The sequence below is a fragment of the Opisthorchis viverrini genome (assembly GCF_000715545.1).
Source record: "Opisthorchis viverrini unplaced genomic scaffold opera_v5_405, whole genome shotgun sequence".
Classification (NCBI taxonomy): Eukaryota; Metazoa; Platyhelminthes; class Trematoda; order Opisthorchiida; family Opisthorchiidae; genus Opisthorchis; species Opisthorchis viverrini.
In genome coordinates, this window is record NW_008752063.1 from 41,706 (window position 1) to 55,382 (window position 13,677).

Sequence of the window (13,677 nt, forward strand, 5' to 3'; positions counted from 1 at the left end):
CCTCCCAAGCTAGCGTTCACGTCAAAACAACCACCAAAGGTGCACAAGGTCTATTAATGCCCAAAACGAAGTCAAGAACAGTTGTACAGCGCTTCGTATATATGGCGTAAGCGGCTATAACGTTCTGGAATTTCTGACGCGTTCTAGAGCGCCATTGGTAACCGGCATTTGGCCAATACTGGGTCATGATTGGCTGTTGGGTCCAGATTGTTGACCAATCAGACCTCGTCTTGATGCCGGACCGGCAAGCGTCCCGAATTCTGGGCCAACCTAGTGCGGGCCAGGCTTATCACCCGTAGCAGCGCCTAAAGACGTGTTATAGCAGGGTCCGTGTGGATTCCTGCCTAACATGGACACCATCCTTTCTGACATTCAAGGTGTGGTCGCATACCTGGACGACGTGCTGATCGTTGCTGATCCACCCAAAGTGCTTTTTGATCGAATCAATGCCATCAGGACAATCGCCTCAGCCTCCGTCCTGAGAAGTGTCAATTCTTCTCAACAACAGTGAAGTAACTTGGCTTCATTTTCGACGCCTCTGGTCGTCAGTCTGACCCGGAGAACGTACGAGCTATACAACAGATGCCACCTCCTAAGCACGTCTCATCATTACGTTCGCTTCTGGGGTTAATTAGCTAATCGGCACTTTTGCCTTCGCTACACGACATTCAACCCCCCCCCCCTAAATCAACAGCTTGGAAAGAACGTCCCCTGACGTTGGTTAGAAGAATGCAAGCAAACATTCTGCAGACTAAAGACGATGCTCAGTCCCGATCTGTTATTGAGCCACTACGACCAAAGCTACCGATCGTCGTGGCAGCTGATGCCTTTACCTTTGGAGTCGGTGCCTTCTTCCCAGACGGATCGAAAGTCATCATGCACGCGTCACTAATACTGAAAAAAGACAGATATAGACAGATATATATAAAGACAGATATAGAAAGAAGCTTTGGCCTTAATGTTCGCAGTCCGGCGTTTCCACAAGTTGTTGTACGGTCACTGTTTCACCCTACTTACCGATCATAAACCCTTACTAGCCATTTTCAGTTCAAAGAAGGGTGTTCCCGAAAATCCCGCCAACCGCCTGAAAAGATGGGCGATTATTATGCTAGGCTACGACTTTGATATTCGATATCGTCGTACCACCGACTTTGGTCAGGCCGATGCATTATCTCACCTGATCAGCAATCAGCCAACTCACGAAGAAGCCACGGTTATTGCATAGGTTGCTATCGCTCCCCAGTTGGTCCAGCCTCCTCGTCCATTGCCAGTGACAGTGTCAGAGGTTCCAAAAGCTACCATGGCTGATCCGACGCTTCAGAAGGCGATGCAGTTCGTAAATTTTCGATGGCCTTCGAACCTCAAAGACGATTGCCTTCAACAGCTATTTCATCGCCGAGATGCACTGTCTGTCGAAAACAGTTGTCTGATGTTTGGAGACCACGTAGTGATTCCCCAATCTTCACACCGTCAAGTCCATTCTAGGCATCCAGGAAGAAACCACATGAAATCAATAGCTCGCAGTTATGCTTACTAGCCGCACATGGACCAGCACATCCCTGGTTTTGTAAAACGCCGCGTCCAATGCCAACAAGCTGCCCAGAACCCTCCACATCAACCACCGGTTTCTGGCCTCGACCTGAGAAGACTTGGTCTCGGGTCCAGATTCATTGGTTGACATTTTTCAAGTGGTCAGAAATCATTCCGAGTTCCTCTCCAACGAAGTCTAGTACGCTGTGTGCGTTATCCAACATTTCAGCCTGGATGGCTTACCGGGGTCCATCGTCTCAGACAATGCCTCGCAGTTCACCTCCGCTGAATTCCGCGATTTTCGCACTCAACATGCTATGACACACGTTCGTCCACCACCGCACCACCCTCAATCGAATGGTCAAGCAAAAAGGTACATCGACACATTCGAGAGAGCCTTGCTTAAAGCTTGAGGGGAGGAGACATCCGTCAAAGCCCTTCAGAGATTCCTGTTTGTGTACCGAAAGACCCCGAATGATGCCTTAGCGAACCACCAGTCACCTAGAGGCACTCATGGGCCGTAAGCTGAGAAATGTGCATTCTTCCATTATACCAACACACTCTGCTGAGTCAAGGTCCATACCGGTGACAGTTGGAGCTCCATTCAAGGTGGGAACGCCCGTAGTTGTCCATGATTATCACCCGGGACACGATGCGTGGATTACAAGTCGTATCTTGCGCAAACGCGTAGTGAGATGTACGACATTTTGGTTGGTCAAGACACCTGGACCAAAGAGCAAAACTAACTCCGCGTTGACAGCACGCGGGAAAATCCAGTATGCTCGGGTGCCGTACCCGGGTTAGTCGTTTAACTTGACGTTCATACAACTCTTTACGACAACTGCCTGCTCTTCTTGCTGAATGAAATCGTGACAGATCTCAACAAACCCCGTTCTCTTCATGTTCAGAACTGCAGTCTACTGATATGACAGATAAACCTTGTTTGCCACATCGAACTGTTTTGATTTTAACTGAGCCAGGAAATTGTGGAGCTCAAAGACGACTGCTTACTGGAATTCACCTGAATAAAGTGCTTGCAAACCCGTGGCTAAGTGCAATCCCAAAAGGTAGATACCACAAGCTATTGCATCAGAAGCACCAGGTATTCGGAAAGTGAAATGTAAGACACATGAGCTCATCCACAGCGGAATGAGGTCCGCGACCGCAGTGGAGACTTGTACGTGTCGATCGAAGACATAACACATGGCAGAAAGTAAAAAAAAAGGTTTCAAAGAGATATGCCTGTTACCCAAAATGAAACGCAGTATGGATATTGAAAGCTGTAGCGTGCATCAGCTTTTATGGAATTAGTAGGGTTTACTTTTGTTTACTTCGTTGGGCGATTGTTTACACACCACCATCAGCTGTAAAAACCGTGCCTCTCCCGTACTGCGGTCCTACGTGCCAGAGTTTAATTTACCGATTATTTGGGGTGGGGTAGATTGCTGCGCACTGGAGGCTGATATAATTGATGTGCAAATATATAACTGTCATTGTACTTTCAAGTGTGAAAATTGGGAAGAAAGCTATGCACTGAAAGCAATAGCTTAGATGCACGAGCGCCAATGAGGGTGCGACTGGGCCATGTCTGACAATGATGTATCCCGTTTCGCGGTCCCCATCCAAGATGACGGCATTGACCAGCGCAGCTGAGTTTGCTAGAAATGGTTTTTAAACTTCGCAGCCAAGTCATTGTTTGACCTCACCTGGCTGGCTTCCACCCTTCGCGTGGTTGTGCGAAAAGAACCCTCCGAGAAAGTCGGTCGACTGGCATACAGAGCACATAGTCAAGTCAGCGCAACCTATTGGGCGTGATTGGCTTATCTTCCGAAAACCATCTGACGTACTTCAGCATTGCTAGTACGGTGTTCCCACCGGACTCACCTAATGCTCCGAAGACATCGATGGTCAGATACTGGAAGTCTTTTGACGTACTCAGTGCTCAGTGGTCATGCTTATGATCCTTATAGTAATATGGAGCGCACCGCAGCATTGTAACCTCGACGCTTGACGGATAACCCAATGTCACACCTACGCCACAGGTGATGTAGGTTAACGGACGTTGCTCTGGCCTTCCCAATAGGGATGATATCATTTTCAAAGAGACCTGGATTGAAGTAGACTCTCTACTACCCCAATTGGCTCATTCGCAAGAGCAGCCAGGTTTGCAGCAGCACTTTACACTTTGGAGGTGTGAAGCGCATGCCAAACCGTGGAGAATAATTATTTAGATTATTTAATATTGTTTGCACTAGGACGGAGTCGTATCCAAGAAAAGTAATGTCATCTGCGTACTAGATATCTGTGAACGGACGTCCTCGGAGCACTTCGACCCCACGGGCATTACAGGCTCATAGTGAGTCTTCCATAACCGTATCAATGAAGAAGTTGAAGAGGAAAGGAATAGAACAGCCCTGCCTGATACCACTTGACGTGAACTCAGGCGAGTGCTTCCCGTAGACCTAAACACGTCCGCGGGAGTTGGCGTATAGCGCCTTGAGGGTCAAGAATTTGTGGGGGGGGGGGACACATTTGCATCATTGATATTTTCATAATGGCTGACGGTCCAGAGTCAAAGGAAGCTTTCAAATCAAGGAACACAACTAATATTGGTTGCTGGAGGCAGTGTCGCTGTTCCAGGATCTGTCGGGTGGTGAACCCGTCACCAAGAGACTGAACCTTACCGTGATGTGACGGTTTGCGCACCTCAGCGATCCATTGAGCTATATTGGAGTGTCCCCGTGACACTCACAGAGTCTCTCATACCAGGTTGGTCAATGGTTAGAGGTCTGACGAACACAGCCTCCTGACCCTCCAGGTTGGGGGTGGGAACATGTGGCAACTTGCAGAAATGGTAATGCACTTGCATTTCCCGCCAAACACCGCTGCCTTACGATTAGGCTTTTGAGCCAAAGGTTTTGGGTGAGAACAATAATCGTCCTCCTGTCCAGGTGCGGGCGCCCTGGAAGTACCCCAACCCTCGTATAACCATGACATTCACGACTAACAACACTCTCATGCCACATTGGTCGTCGCGTGGTGCCATCAGCCGGGTCGCCTTACTTGCTCATTTTCGGAGAGGCTAAAGTATTCAGGTATATTACTACTATGGGAGGTGCATAGTCTTAAGTACCAACGGGCGAGATGGCTCAAGTGGTTGGGGCGCGAATCAGCTGACCGGAAGGTCCGTGGTTCGACTTCTGTCTAAGCTTGTGCAACCTGGCAGTATCCCAGCCCTCGTGCTTCCTTCTGGTGGCATAGCAGCTAGGCACCGAAAGAGTGCTACAGCTGAACGCTTTCTTTCTTTCATACAGCAGGGCGGGTAAGCGAAAACGGGCTACTGCTGACGCCTCCCTTCCTTCTCTTTCACATACTTTTTCTTTCCCCCCCCCTCCCCACCCCATTAATAACTCTCTCCTTGTAGGCCCAGCACTTAGGACTGATGACTCCGTCCGTCATGCGAGCACCATCTGCTCGTCACATGGCGCCGACATCCTCAGGTCTCTCCAAATCAGTCTTCAAGCCTCGACGTCCAGTCTATCTGGCCGCGTTTAATGTCCGCACTCTGAAGCAAGCAGGAAAATAAGCTGCTCTTGCACTCACACTGGACTCGCTTGGCATTGATGTGTGCTGTGTCTCAGAAACGAGAATTCAAAATGCATGCACAGGGATTGAGCTAACTGCTCCGTTAGTCTCCACTCGCTTCCGGCTGCGCACCTCTGGTGATCCAGAGGCTGCTGTGGCAGGATGTGGATGGGTTAGTGTCGTGCTAAGTCATTGGGTGGAAATATCCTTACTTGACTGAAGATCTGTTGATAGTCGCCTCTGTGCGGTTCGTCTGGCAACGTCTGTGAAGGAGTCTCACAAGCGGCAAGCTGGTAGATGTCTGTTTACCGTGTCTGCCTACGCCTCAACTGACTGTGGCTCCGACGCCGCCAAAGATAGGTTTCACGACGCCCTAAATGTCCTGCTGCGGCGAGCTAAAAGCTCAGACATCGTGGTGGTTGCCGGAAATATGAATGCGCAAGTGGGCAGGCTTAGTGTATCTGAGACTCAATTAAGAGGTCGACACGGAATGAACTCGGTACGTACAGACAATAGGGAACGATTGCTTCAGCTGTGTGCTGATCGCAGGCTGTTTTTATGCAGTACTAAACTGCAAAATAGCCGAAATCGTCTGGCCACACGGTGTCCTCCAACGGCAGGCCGGCCAAAAACTCAAATCGACCACATTGCCATCAGTTACCGATGGCGCGGATTAAAAACTGATTGTCGGTCGTTTTGGAACACATTTGTGGAATCTGACCACACGCTCGTCTGGAGTCGCTTCTCCCTAAATTTCCCTGGGCCGCGTAAGGTGTGGACAAATCGCCTGGCAACTGAAAGACTGACAGATCCGGATGTTAGACGAACTTACTAGAATCGTCTTCTAGAGTCTCTCCCAAATGCTTCACCATCGGACGTGAACTCATACTAGGACGAGATTGCCACCTCTTTGCATAGTGCTGGGAATTTAGCCTATGGCACAACCAAACCCAGCGCAGTCAAGCACTGGATATCAGACCGAACGGCTGCACTGTTTAAATCTCGGAGGAATATCCCAGCCGGTCCCGAACATAACCCGGTGCGAAGAGTTATCAGACGTCAAGTAAAGTGAGCATGTGAGCCGACCATGAAGTATGGTGGACATAGAAAGCCAAAGAAATGGAAGAGGTCCAGAAAGCCGGTAATGCCCGGAAATTATTTCAGTTGAACCACGCGACCGGTCCCCTGTGGTAACCACAGAGGGATCAGCTTGACCCCGGTCGTAACGAGATTCTTGGCGTCAACTTTGCTTCGTCGCCTTACGGTGGCGCGTGAGATACTGTCTCGCAAGCGGGATTCCGGCCTGGTAGGGGTTGTGTTGACCAAATCTTCACACTGTGTCAGGTGCTAGAACAACGCCATACGTATAAGCGACCCACAATTCTAGTATTCCTGGATTTCCGAGGCGCATTCGACTCGGTTGATCGGTCTGTTCTTCTTGAGACGCTTGCCCACCAAGGAATGCCCCGGAAGTTTGTAAACATAATACGTTCTTTTTATTCTCAGACTTCCGGACGTGTGAGAGTGTACGGGGAGCTCTCCAAAAGCTTCCGTACATAATGCGGTGTCCACAGGGATAGCCACTCTCTCCATTCCTCTGTGACTTCGTGATCGATGAAATGAGACGAACGCTGAAGGGTCTCCAAAACCCTAGTGTTAAAATGACCTGTGAAGAAAGCCTTGTCGACCTGGAATATGCAGACAAGTTCGTTCCCATGTTCGAAGAAGAGAATAAGGCGCAAGTATTCTTGTACGAACTGACCAAAGTCATCCTGTCCTTCGGTATGCACTTTGCACCCACAAAGCTTGTGGACGTGCAGTCACTGAAAACGCCACTTACAATCCAGAGAGAGGCACTGGAAGTTGTGGAGCGTTTTACTTATCTTGTAAATTGTATTAGTTCTGATTGTAGTGAGACAGATGAGGTGAATGCACGAATCTGCAAGCCCCAGGTCGCGTTTGCTAACTTGAGGCACCTATGGCGTCAGAATGGTTTATCCCTGAATCTGAAGGGACGTGTGTATCAATCTACAGTGCGGGCTGTTTTGTTGTATGGCTGTGAGACTTGGCCTATTCGAGCAGCTGAACTGAGACGTTTTCAGGTGTTGAACAATCGTTGTCTCAGAACCATAGCTAGTGTGGGTTGTTGTCGGCGAATCCGTAATGAGGCAGTCGGAAAGCGCGTTTTCGGTTGTGCAACGGCTACTTCCGTTGAAGAATGTCTCCGGCATCATAAGCTGCGTTGGTTGGGACGTGTTGCGTATGCCGAACCATCCTTTGCCGAAGAGGGTGCTGTTTTCCATGCCCAATTCAGAGTGGCGTAAACAGATGGCCAACCCTTGACTTGGCAGAGGAGTATGAAGGAGATCACGAAACGCTGTCGGTGCTACTCACCTTCCAGGATGGGGAGTGCGTGACCCTCACTGTGCCTGGTTAGAGACACTACAAGATATGGCTGCCAACCGATGTCTGTGGCGTTCTTGTTGCCAGTTTCAAGCTAGATCGCCTGAGTGAATGTCTGGAGGTATAGGCACCTCGGAATGATTGTGGTAGGCTGGCACTAAGTCCCTTCCTCGTCCACCTTTACTCTTTTCTTTACAATTAGGCTGTCAAATAAATCATGGTTGTACGGCAGTGAAGCATCTATGTTGAACACTGATGTCATGCTATCGATGATGATGGTGATGATGATGATGATGATGCAATGCATCCTCTTGCAGGACGGAAACCAGCTTGGTTTTCACTGATCTGTTTCTTCGTGCTCAGTCAACCTTCGAACGATAGGACCAGAAAGCACCTTCGATGCCATAACTACCGGGCTGGTGTCACGGTGGTTTTCACACAGCGTCCGCGTACCCTTTTTGAAGACGTCTCTTTCTGAAGACACTTTCTATTCGTTGTGTATCGCACCAACAGGCTTTGTCAAATGGGCCACCAGGGATTCTCCGCTTTATTTGAATATGAATAAAATAATCGTTCACCCTTTCGATTCCTAGCTGCCTGCTACCCAAAAGAAACAGGGTGTTCGGAGGCCAGCCGTCCCTAATAACCGAACATCATATCATTTGGACGAATGTGTCACGTGCAGGATAAGGACCATACGAAGGCATGACCTGATTGGCCAGAGTGCCCGCCAACCCGAGTCAAGCACCTGTGACTCGACGCTTCTCGCCCCCTCACGGACATTCTGGCACGACCTTGTGGAACATCCCGTGATTACCCTACAAATACAGATGTAATGATTCTCCTTTTGTCTCCATAAAGGGATGTGTAGAGCTGTCGTGCCTTTTGATATGCCATAGTGGGCGGAGCAAGAGACCAGGGGACCGATACAAAGTTGCACTACCGTCCACCAAGTTACGACACGGGGCTGACATACTGCCAGGTTGCCCAAGCCTAGACAGGGGAAGTCGAGAGGAAGAGGTCGGGTTCGAACCACGGACCTTCCGGTCAGCAAATTCGCGCTCTAACCACTGATCCATTACTCCCCCTGATTCATCTCTCTGAAGAGGGCTGAATGTAGACCGTCCGGTCCTGGTGCCTTCTCACGTTTCGGTACGGATATTTCGAAATATATTTCTTCCGAAGAAGGCGAGATGGCCCAAGTGGTAAGAGCGCGAATTTACTGACCGGAAGGTCCGTGGTTCGAATCCGACCTCCGCCACTTTACTTCCCCTGTCTAGGCTTGGGCAACCTGGCAGTATCCCAGCCCTCGTGCTTCCTTCGGGTGGCATGGCAGCTAGGCACCGAAAGGTGCTACAGCTGAACGCTTCTTCTTCCGAACGGCGATTGAGGTTTACAGTCCAAGCGCCCGTATGCACTATCCACAAGCTGTTGCCAAACCCATCTTCCCAGTCGACATTATTGCGAGTGAATTAGTGGGCCACCTTTTTCGCTTATCGTTTTACTGATCGTTGTATCCTATGGCCAGTCGATCGTATCAGTTGATATAGGGCACGGTTGTTTCCCGTAGCAAACGTCTTCTCCATCTCCTGAGCTTTCGATGCAAACCAGAGCGCTCGATCGATCCCTAGGCTCTTCGCTATTTGGTGTTTCAGGCACCCGCCCGTACCGTCGTACTCGTTGCCTGATGGTGTGGTTTACTGGCATCAATCATGGGTTCCCCTTCCAGAGAGGCGGCAGTTGTCGACTCGATTCAGTTTACTGGTTAGTATTTTCATAATTCGATACCAGGCAGGCCATACACTGTCTACCTCTCAGTCGCTTCCGCTGAGTACACGCTGGGCCAAAAGAGCTCTGTGAGGCATACAGTCTTCTGACATGCGGAGTACATGCCCTAACCAGTGTAACCTATGGAGCGTCAATAGTTTATCGCGGGAGAGTTCATTCTTCCTAAGACCACTTGGCATGCCTTAGCATTACTAATCCAGTGTTACCAAAATACCCGATCAATGCTCCGGAGACACCGATGGTCAAACACTGATATCTTTCGTACGCCCTATGCGCGTAGGGGTTACGTCTCTAACCATAAAGCAGTGTGGATCGCACGGCCGCGGTGAAAACCCCGCTCGTGACAAGCAAACTCACGTCACACCTGCCTCATACGTGTCGGAGGTTGGCAAAAGCTGTCCTGGGTTCAGTTCCCGGTACGAATCTGCGTGACTCCCTGCGTACCTGGTTGGAGGCACAAAGCGATATGACGGCTAACTGATGTAAGTGGCGCTCATGCTGTCAGTTTGTATCGAGAGGTGTAGACGCCTGAGATGTTTGTAGTAGGCTACGTCCCCAAGATTCCCCTCCATGAGAGGAGGGCTTAGAACATCAATCCCAGAAAAACCAGTTGCAGTGACTTCACCAAGGTTGCACAACCGGAAGCGCGAGAAAACTGATGGGAAGGACAGTTCACCATCGCACTTGGGTCATGAAACCTATTTTTGGAGAGGCGAGAACAGTTGTACGTGTCTGAAGAACTGCGCGTTGGAATATAAAGAACGACTTCGAAATATTTGCGTTCATTGTGACAGAGTTAAAACAAATAATAATCGTTCAGGTGTAAAACCCCTTTGGTGTCTAGGTGCCATACCACAAGAAGGAATCATGAGAGCTGGGATGCTGTCAGGTTGCCCATTCCTAGATAGAAGGAGTCGAGATGACCGACTTAACCATAGATATGAAAGCTGGACATAATGGGTGGGCCCATGGGAATACTACTGGTAATGGGGGAACGGTGAATGTGTTAAAGAAGAAGGGAATTGTCAGTAGCAGTCTGTTTTCGATGAAATCCCTGCTGTGCACAGCAAATAAGTCGACCTGATTGATGGCATCAAGCAATGGCCGCCGTGGCATGGGGTCACATTATCTCGGCCTACTAGTGGAGGATTGGGGTGTTCGGTTTCTCGCCACTTCCATAAATATGGGACTGTCTGGAATAAAACACCTTTTTCCCTTGCATCTCCGTCGCAGAGGACAGTGCGACTCTACCCCATGACCTCCTAATTATCCGGTTTCTCGCTGTGCAGCTCGCTGTCCTCTGTTGGCCTTCCTGGCACAGTTGAACCGTAATGAACTGAGTTCCAGTTAGTGTAGCCCATAGGACCTTGTAGCACTGAAGTGCAACCACCACGAGAAGGTGGGAAACTTACGTCAAGCGTAAGTGGTAGGAATTTCCAGTTTTCTCGGTCAAGTTTAGTGTAGCGGCTTCTAGGTTTGGCACATTCATTCCAGGCGATCTTGAGCGCATTTGCATGGTAGCGTCCCCATGCAATTTCTTGTTTGCATATATACCTATTTCTGCTGGAATGGGAGCGGCTTTTTAGTGGGCCGGAGCAAAAGACCTCCACTCGATCGGTAGAGACAGCACGCGTTATTAACCGCAATCAACCCAGATGATTTCAAGTCATGCCGGCGAATGAAACCCTACAAAGCGTTTAGGATTTCACCGCCACAAAGCGAACGGAACTTAACGTGGTGCAACGATGTGACCCACTGAGCTACACAGGATGTTTTCTGTGTTACACTCAAAAGCTCTCATACCAGGTTAGTCAGCGATTAGTCTAACAAACAGTCTACTGGTTCTCCGGGTTGGAACATGCGTGGGATTTCACGCTTCGTTAGCAGGTCATGGAAGGACCCCAACTTGATCATCTCCATTCGACAAAGCGGTGGGCGAAGAGGGCTCCACGAGGCAGAGGATGCACAGGTAGACTTAACGTACATGAGAAACAATTGGTATATCGAATCAGACTGGAATCGGTGCGTGTGGACAACGGTGAATAAATGCCTCACCTGTGCTAACCGAAAACTGTTTTATGCAGTACTAATTTCCGAAATAACCGAAATCATCTCGTTAAATGATGCTCTGCAACAGCCTACCAACCACGGATTCTGATTGTTCACAGTCATCAGTTACCGATGGCGTGGATCAACAACTGACCGATACTTTTGTGGAATTCGACCATGTGTCAGTCTGGAGTCGCCTGTCTCCGCTCTTCAGGGCCACGTAAGGGGAAAGGACGTAGTAACTGCGAGGCTGAAATCCTGAGGTTAAACGAACTTATCAGCACCACCTTTCTGACTCTCTTCCAGCTGCTCCACAATCGCATCGCTGGGCGTTTCGCCCGCAGCTCCCAGCACTAGGACTGACCGCTTTGCTCGTCCTGCATCACACTCAGCTGCAGCCTCTCTACATCCAAGTTCAGTCACAACCCTAAACACTTCGAACTTAGTCTTCAAGCCCCGAAGGCCTATCCACCCAACCGCCCCCAATGTTCGCAATCAGGTCAACAGGTGGCTCCTGCTCGTACGCTGATTTCCCTCTGCATTGGTGTGCTGTCTGTCAGAAATAAGGATGCGGGACGCAAATAATGTGAACGAACTGACTGACGACCCAGCGGACCTCATCCAAACATTGGATCCCTGATAAGACCGTGTCTTTGCTGGAGACCCGGCGACAGACCCCCCCTGGCCGCACTCACAACCCCACCCGACGCATCATTCGACGACAGGTGAAACTGAGTATTCACACGGTCCGAGAAGCTTGGTGGACCCGAAAGGCCGAAGAAATGGAAGATGCAAATAATGCTGCAGGCGTGCGCAAACTGTTCCACTTGATTCGTTCGACTGGCCCTCGGAAACCTCCTGTCAACGAAGTAATCAGAGACCAAAATGACTCCCTGATATGCAGCAAAGCAGAACGTTTGGACCGCTGGGCACGGTACTTGGAACAGCGCTTCAGCCGGCCACCTGCTACCTCCAATTCAGAATCTTGGCCTTCAACAGAAAGGTGGACTGTGAATATGGGCGAGATGACCCAAGTGGTTAGAGTGCCAAGCTACTAACCGGAAGGTCCGTGGTTCGAACCCAACCTCTGCCTCTCGACTTCCCCTGTCTAGGCTTGGGCAACCTGGTAGTATCCCAGCCCTCGTGCAATCTTTGGGTGACAGTTAAGGACCGGAAGGATGCTACAGATGAATGGTTTTATGCAGCCGCTTTCAATCCCAAAAAAGTCCGAGTGTACTTCCCTACTCAAGCGTCCTGACGACTTTTCACTTGCTATTTTCAAGAATGGAGGCGGACTCCTCAGCCAGTGCCTGTCCAGCCAATTTAGGTATATCTGGGAGAAACAGACCGTCCCAGACAACTGGGGTGAATTGATAGTAGAGTCTATTTTCAAAAAGCCTACTCGCGGTGTATGCAGTGACCACAGAGGTGTCAGTTTGACTCCTGTTGTGACAAGGCTTCTGGAGTCACTGATTCTTCGACGTCTTATGGTGGCAAGCGAACCCTTGACTCGTGAGAATCAAGCGGGGTTTCGACCAGATTTAGGCTGTAATGACCACATCTTCACTCGCCGTCAGGTGTTAGAGCAACGCCAAGTGTACAGACGACCCATAATCTCAGCATTCCTCGACTTCAAGGTTGCATTTGGTTCAGTCGATCGGTCAGTGCTGTTAACTTCATTGCTCAACAAGGTATCCCCAGAAGTTTTAAACATAATCTAATCTCCATATTCTCATACTTCTGAGCGGCTGAGAGCGTATGGTGAGCTCTCCCTACAAAAAGTGGTCTCCGATAAGGGTGTCCACTCTCTCCATTCTTGTTCAACTTCAAAACCCCGATGCTCAATTTGTTAATTGTGTATGTCATGGTCTAGTCTCTTCGAGTGTTGTTCTCCGTACCTCCTTCAGTATGGCGCGAACCGCGAGGTGGACAGCACATGACTTGGCAGAAAGGTATGAAAGAGACCACGAAGAGTTTGGGTGTTGTTTGTGTTGTGAGCCTTCCAGGATGGGGTCCCCGTGACCCCGCCTGTGCTTGGCTGGAGATGTCGCAAGAAATGGCGGCTAATCGATGTCAGCGGCGTTCGCTTCTTCCCAGATTGCCTGATTGAGCGTTTGGAGGTGTAGGCACCTCAGAATGCTTGACATAGGCCAGCACTAGGTCCTCACTCACTCACTCCATTTTTCTTCTTTTCACTCTAGGGCTTTAAATATATGTAGATGAACCTTATGGTTGTACAGCAGTGAAGAATCAGTGTCAATCCTGATGTTGCCGCCTTTGATGATGATGAGTTGTGCGATTATCTTATCTTAATAGCTGCTG